Source organism: Pristiophorus japonicus, chromosome X (assembly GCF_044704955.1).
Source record: "Pristiophorus japonicus isolate sPriJap1 chromosome X, sPriJap1.hap1, whole genome shotgun sequence".
Taxonomy (NCBI): Eukaryota; Metazoa; Chordata; class Chondrichthyes; family Pristiophoridae; genus Pristiophorus; species Pristiophorus japonicus.
Window position 1 is genome coordinate 28,919,692 of NC_092010.1, and position 7,289 is coordinate 28,926,980.

The following is a 7,289-nucleotide window of genomic DNA, read 5'->3' on the forward strand; positions in this document are numbered from 1 at the left end:
CCGGTCATCCATCGCTGGAGGAGGAGGGGCCCGGTCATCCATCGCTGGAGGAGGAGGGGCCCGGTCATCCATCGCTGGAGGAGGAGGGGCCCGGTCATCCATCGCTGGAGGAGGAGAGGCCTGGTGATCGCTGGAAGAAGAGAGTCCATGTCTAATAGCCTCTAATCAGCAGCCTCTTTGTGCTCAGCTGGCCGGATGGGAAGAGAAGTCATCGACCTTAAACGGGAACTCTATCTTCCTCTCTCCGCAGATGTTGCCTGACCTGCTGACTGTTTCCAGCATTTCCTGTTTGTATTACAACTATTGACTCGATGTGTTGATCTCCCTCCTCCATCTTCGTTTTGCTCAGTTCTCCAAAGCAACTCCATTGCAGGTGGTTATGAAGGTTCCCTCCTGAAAGGTGAACTTAAAATCATAGAATGATACAAGAAGGAAAGACGTGGATTTATATAGCGCCTTTCACGACCATCGGACGTCTCAAAACCATAGAGCCAATGAAGTACATTTTGAAGTGTAGTCACTGTTGCAATGTAGGGAACGGGGCAGTCAAGTTGCGCACAGCAAGCTCCCACACACAGCAATGTTATAATGACCAGCTCATTTGTTTTTGTTACGTTGATTGAGGGATAAATATTGGCCAGGATACCGGGGAGAACTCGCCTGCTCTTCTTCGAAATAGTGCCATGGGATCCTTTAACTGAGAGAGAAGATGGAGCCTTAGTTTAACAGTGCAGCACTTGGAGTGTCAGCCTAGATTTTTGTGTTCAAGTTCCTAAAGTGGGACCTGAACCCACAACCTTCTGACTCAGAAGCAAGTGTGCTACCCACTGAGTCACTGGCTGACACTGAATAAGCATGTTGTTAATTGATGGTGAATTTAGAAATAGAAGGCAAAATTCAGTAGGCCCCAACTGAGAAGGTTCAATTCGGCTCATCGTGCCTGTGCTGGCTCTTTGGTTGAGCCCTCTCCCCATAGGCCCAACACAATAAGAACTCATCGGTCTTATTTCAATTGCTGACGGGTCCGTTGTACTTTTCTAGCATGTCCTGTTTGTATTTTAGATTTCCAGCATTCATTGTTTTTTACCTCGAACACAGCTTGCCCTGCTCATCCGCTGCTCTGCCACGATCGGCAAACACCTCATCAAACCTGTACCAGAGCCGTGCACAAACCAAACAAAGTAGACATTACCGTATGTAAGGAGACTGTCAGCTTTTTCCCCAGAGTGTATTGTCAACAGGGAAAGGTATCTGAAGTGCTAATGTTCATGAGGGAGGTTGGAGATGGAGGATCGAACGGTTAAGTGTGTCTGAAATTGCAGATCAAAATGGTAGCCATGCAACTATAAAATGATGGATGTGTTTTCTTCAGAAATGGCAGACAGCTCCTGCGTACAACTGTAATCTGTACACCAGTCAATTGTTACACGCCATAGTCTTCTGTTTGTAGAGAGCTAGCCCACAACATGGACTATATTATATCCATAGAGATGTAGCAAAAGAAAAATCAGATTAAGGCTAATTGCAGAGAAAGAGGTTAAGTACTCTGGATCATTTTACTGTGCACTATTTCTTTAAATTATTGACTGAACTAATAAATGCATAGTGACCTTAGGTCATGTTTGAAAGGCAATGTCTCATCACCTGCTTAACTGCTTGGAAAATATTAGTTTTTCGCGTATATTAAAAAAAAAATCGCTACAGTGCATGTAGAGCTTTTAATTGAAAATTTAATTGGAAATTTGGAATATAGTCAATTTGACTTAAATGAAAAACTGGCAAGTGAAGATTAAAGTGCAGAGAAGTGAGAAGCAAAGTCGTTTCCCATCGAGATCCATTGTTTTGGTTCGCCGTGACTGAATCGTTCTATTAATGAGTCGGCCCCCTCATATGTCAAAAAAAAACACTTACAGCAATCGGAAATTACATTTTTCTCACACATCATAGTCGACGGGAGTTTTTTTTGGTTGCATGTGGTCACGTACAGAGCAACACATTGGCTGTTTGTTCTATTACCCGACCCAGAGCGCGCGAACGGCTGAAGCTGCACAATCAACTCAGAGCAGAGATTCCGGCTCCCTGGTCCCAGATGGCAGCGCTCATGAAGCAAGCAGCCAATTTGGAGAGATAAGGAAGAGAATCAATGGAATGGGAGGGCAGGGAGAGAGAGCAAAAGAGGCATGGGGGGGGGGGGAAATAATTGGCCAGTCCTCCTCCACATCACTGAGCGGCAAGCAACGGGAAATGGCGCGTTTCATTCGATTTGGCCGCCTCACAATAACAGCTGCACGGCCCAGAACACCAGCCATTTCAAACTTACTTCTCTTATCCCATCCTCTCCCGCTGCAGTACAAATGATTCCAAAGACTGGAGGCCCCACTTCATGAGGGGACGTTCCAAGGGGCCTGCAGAGGCTGAGCGTCGACAGACACAACCAGTTGCCGCCAACAGTTCTGGATGCTGCTGCTGTTTGCCGTTTTGCTCTGACGGGATGTTCCGAGCTCTTGGTCCACCCGCGCCCGCCGTGTCTTCCCGCCACATCAGCTGCTTGCGGGTCGCGCACGCTCAGTTGTTCTTTATTGCCGCCAATACTGCCACCCCCACCACCCCCGCCTCGCGCGACGTAAATGGGGCAGATACTGAGCACCAGCAGCCCAACACGTTGAGTGACCTCTTCCGAATGAGTTATCCCTGGCCCAAGACTGCTCAAAGTAGAGGAGAAGCATCCGGGAAGGCGCCGAACACCTCGAGTCTCTCCGCCGGGAGCACGTGGAAGCCAAGTACAAACAGCGGAAGGAGCGCACGACAAACCAAGCCCCCCACCCACCGTCTGCCCCACCTGTGACAGAGACTGTAGGTCCCGCATTGGTCTCCTCAGTCACCTGAAAACTCGTATTAGTGTGCCCACAAGTCATCCTCGACTCCGGGGGGGACTGCCTAACAAGGAGAAGTTGAATAAGCTCTTCAAATAGAAAAAGAAAGACTTGCATTTCTATAGCGCCTTTCACGACCTCAAAACGTCCCAAAACACTTTACACCCAATGATGTGTAGTCACTGTTGCAATGTAGGAAACGCGGCAGCCAATTTCTGCACAGCAAGCTCCCACAAACAGCAATGTGATAATAACCAGATCATCTGATTTAGTGGTGTGGATAAGTACCTGAAAGAAAAAAATTTGCAGAGCTACAAAAAAAGGGACTAGCTGAAGTGCACAGAGACAACACAGGCTCACCAGCTGTGCTGCAACCATTCTATGATTCTGGGATAAATATTGGCCAGGACACCAGGGAGAACTCCCCTGCTCTTTGAATAGTGCCATGGGATCTTTTACATCCACCCAAGAGGGCAAATAGGATCTCAGTTCAACATCTCATCTGAAAGGCATCATCTCCAACAGTGCAGCACTGCACTGGAGTGGAGTGTCAGCCTAGATTTTTGTGCTGAAGTCTCTGGAGTCGGACTGTGAACCCACAACCTTCTGACCGCAGAAGCAAGAGTGCTGTCCACTGAGCTACAGCTGACATCACTCTCAGGTATCGTGGTACATCAATAGAAATGGGCCATAAAACCTACAGCAGGTCTCGTTCAGTATTGTCTCAGTAAACTGGATGGTTCGGGCAGACAGTCTTCTCAGAGTGAAAATTGCTATGGCTGCAAATAGTTGGCAAGCATTTGCAGAGATGCATAAATATTTTTACGAATGACTCTGTGAATGTTTGAATTAACTGGGGTGAGGGGTATTAAGAACGCAATATTGTGCAGTGAGAAATCCCTGCAGGGCTTTGACTATTACTGCTTTACATACATGAATATAAAGTAGTCATTTATTTGACACTGTGGTTCTCAAGTGATGCCAAGTCTGGTTGTGAAGGGAGTGTGGACTGTTCAATCCCTGACGAGGTGGTCAATTTAATTCCAACCGAATGCCAGAAAGAACAACAAGTTGTATTTCTATAGCGCCTTTAATGTAGTAAAATGCTCACAAGGCGCTTCACAGCAGTGTTAAAAGACAAAACAAATAAATTTGACACCGAGCCACATAAGAAGAAATTTCGGCAGAAGCTTGGTCAAAGAGGTAGGTTTTAAGGAGTGTCTTGAAGGAGGAAAGAGAGGTAGAGAGGCGGAGAGGTTTAGGGAGGGAGTTCCAGAGCTTGGGGCCCAGGCAACAGAAGGCACGGCCACCGATGGTGGAGCGATTATAATCAGGGATGCTCAAGAGGGCAGAATTTGAGGAGCGCAGATATCGCGGGGGGGGCGGTTGTGGGGCTGGAGGAGATTACAGAGATGGGGAGGGGTGAGGCCATGGAAGGATTTGTAAACATGGATGAGAATTTTGAAATCGAGGCATTGCTTAACCGGGAGCCAATGTAGGTCAGTGAGCACAAGGGGTGATGGGTGAGTGGGACTTGGCGCGAGTTAGTACACGGTCAGCGAGCACAGGGGTGATGGGTGAGCGGGACTTGGTGCGAGTTAGGACACGGGGCAGTGTGCACAGGGGATGAAGGCTTAGCAGGACTTGGTGCGAGTTAGGACATGGGGCAATGTGCACAGCGGGTGATGGCTTAGCAGGACTTGGTGCGAGTTAGGACACGGGGCAGCCGAGTTTTGGATCACCTAAACAGCAAATTAGTGAAGATCATGGGCTGCCAGCCCTATTGGACGTATTCCTGAAGGTTTTGTCACATGACCTCCCACTGCCCTGCCCCATCAAACAGACTTTTTTTTCCCCTCCCTCATCTCCAATATTTTTCGAACGAATAAACAAGTGTTCAAAGAAAATTAAAAACACACCATTTAATTTAAAAAATGATCCTCGGACTTACTCCAGGTTTGCTCGCAGCAGTGTCCAGGAGGGTGGGCGACCCTAGAAGATGAACGTGGTATGGCCAGTACTGGGAGTCCAGGCAGTCTCGATGCTGAGGATGTCGTGGACAGCACGTTCAGTGAGTTGGTCACACCGCAGGTTACAAAGGCAGATAGGGGATGGGTGACCATCAGGCAGAACAGGAGTAGGAAGGGTGTGCAGGAGTCCCCTGCGGTCATCTCCCTCAAAAACAGATATACCGCTTTGGATATTGTTGGGGGAGATGGCTCACCATGGGAAGGCAGCAGCAGCCAAGTTCATGGCACTGTGGGTGGCTCTGTTGCACAGGAGGGCAGGAAAAAGAGTGCAAGAGCTATAGTGATAGGGGATTCTACTGTAAGGGGGATAGATAGGCGTTTCTGCGGTAGCAACCGAGACTCCAGGATGGTATGTTGCCTCCCTGGTGCAAGGGTCAAGGATGTCTCGGAGCGGTTGCAGGGCATTTTGGAGGGGGAGGGTGAACAGCCAGTTGTCGTGGTGTATATAGGTACCAATGATATAGGTAAAAAGCGGGATGAGGTCCTCGGGAGCTAGGAGTTAAATTAAAAAGTTGGACCTCAAAGGTAGTAATCTCAGGATTGCTACCAGTGCCACGTGCTAGTCAGAGTAGAAATAGCAGGATAGCTAAGATGAATACGTGGCTTGAGGAGTAGTGCAAGAGGGAGGGATTCAAATTCCTGGGACATTGGAACCGGTTTTGGGGGAAGTGGGACCAGTACAAACTGGACGGTCTGCACCTGGGCAGGACCGGAACCAATGTCCGAGGGGGAGTGTTTGCTAGTGCTGTTGGGGAGGAGTTAAACTAATATGGCAGGGGGATGGGAACCTATGCAGGGAGACAGAGGGAAGTAGAATGGGGGCAGAAGCAAAAGATAGAAAGAAGAAAAGTAAAAGTGGAGGGCAGAGAAACTCAAGGCAAAAAGCAAAAAGGGCCACATTACAGCAAAATTCTAAAGGGGCAAAGTGTGTTAAAAAGACAAGCCTGAAGGCTCTGTGCCTCAATGCGAGGCGTATTCATAATAAGATGGACGAATTAACTACACAGGCAGCAATTAATGAATATGATATAATTGGCATCACGGAGACATGGCTCCAGAGTGACCGAGGCTGGGAACTCAACATCCAGGGGTATTCAACATTTAGGAAGGTTAGACAGAAAGAAAAAGGAGGCGGGGTGGCATTGCTGGTTAAAGAGGAAATTAATGCAAGAGTAAGAAAGGACATTAGCTTGGATGATGTGGAACCAGTATGGGTGGAGCTACAGAATACCAAAGGGCAGAAAACGCTAGTGGGAGTTGTGTACAGACCATCAAACAGTAGTAGTGAAGTTGGACAGCATCAAACAAGAAATTAGGGATGCATGCAATAAAGGTACAGTAGTTATCATGGTTAGCCCAATCTACATATTGATTGGGCTAACCAAACTGGTAGCAATGCGGTGGAGGAGGATTTCCTGGAGTGTATTAGGGATGGTTTTTGAGGAATCAACTAGGGAGCTGGCCATCCTAGACTGGGTGATGTGTAATGAGAAAGGATTAATTAGCAATCTTCTTGTGCGAGGCCCCTCGTGGGAAGAGTGACCATAACATGGTAGAAATCTTTATTAAGATGGAGAGTGACACAGTTAATTCAGAAACTAAGGTCCTGAACTTAAGGAAAGGTAACTTTGATGGTTTGAGGAGTGAATTGGCTAGAATAGACTGGCAAATGATAATTAAAGGGTTGACGGTGGATAGGCAATGGCAAACATTTAAAGATCACATGGATGAGCTTCAGCAATTGTACATCCCTGTCTGTGAGAATGTGCGAAAATGTATAGCAATAGAGACAGTGAAGTGAACAAAGGAATCATGGAAGAATAACCAAAAGAATGTCAGACTGCAAATGTTGCAACATTGGCACAAATAGCAGACTTGCTCAAGATCTTGGTTACTAGGTAAGGCTAGACTGACCCCCGCTGAGGTCATTTATGGTAGGCCCCTTAGGACCCCATGGAATCAGAATGTCCCCTCTACTGTCCAATTCCACCACATGACTGAGGAAATGACCACCTATGTTCTTTCTCTGACTCAGGCTCTGCGAATAGCCCACAACCAGGTTCGAGATGCTCACCTCGACCTCCCAGTTTTGCCCGAATTGTCCCTCGTGGCACCAGGGAAGTATGTCCTGATTAAGAAATGGATTCGGAGAGGATTAGAGCCACGATGGGAGGGGCGTTTTCAGGTGTTACTTACTACCGCCACTGCAGCTAAGGTTGAGGGGAGAAGTGCCTGGGTACACCTGCACCACTGCAAGCTCACCACCCTCTAACGAACCTATTTACTGGTTGTCCTAACCCCTGTTTCTGTTCCAGACTTCCTCTTCTCCATAGCTGAATAAGGTCATTCCTAGGAGCGTCCTGACTAACCGAGTGGGTCCCGAGGA

At 47.7% G+C, this 7,289-nt stretch overlaps 1 long non-coding RNA gene across 1 annotated transcript in view; it reads right to left on the reverse strand.

The window, feature by feature from the left end:
- The window catches only part of LOC139240841 (uncharacterized), a 48,687-nt gene extending 46,166 nt beyond the window's left edge, over window positions 1-2,521 (reverse strand). The window contains exon 1 of the long non-coding RNA XR_011588752.1: window positions 2,321-2,521. This is a non-coding gene — a long non-coding RNA (uncharacterized lncRNA). The remainder of the gene's footprint in view (window positions 1-2,320) is intronic.
- Between the last annotated feature and the right edge of the window lie 4,768 nt (window positions 2,522-7,289).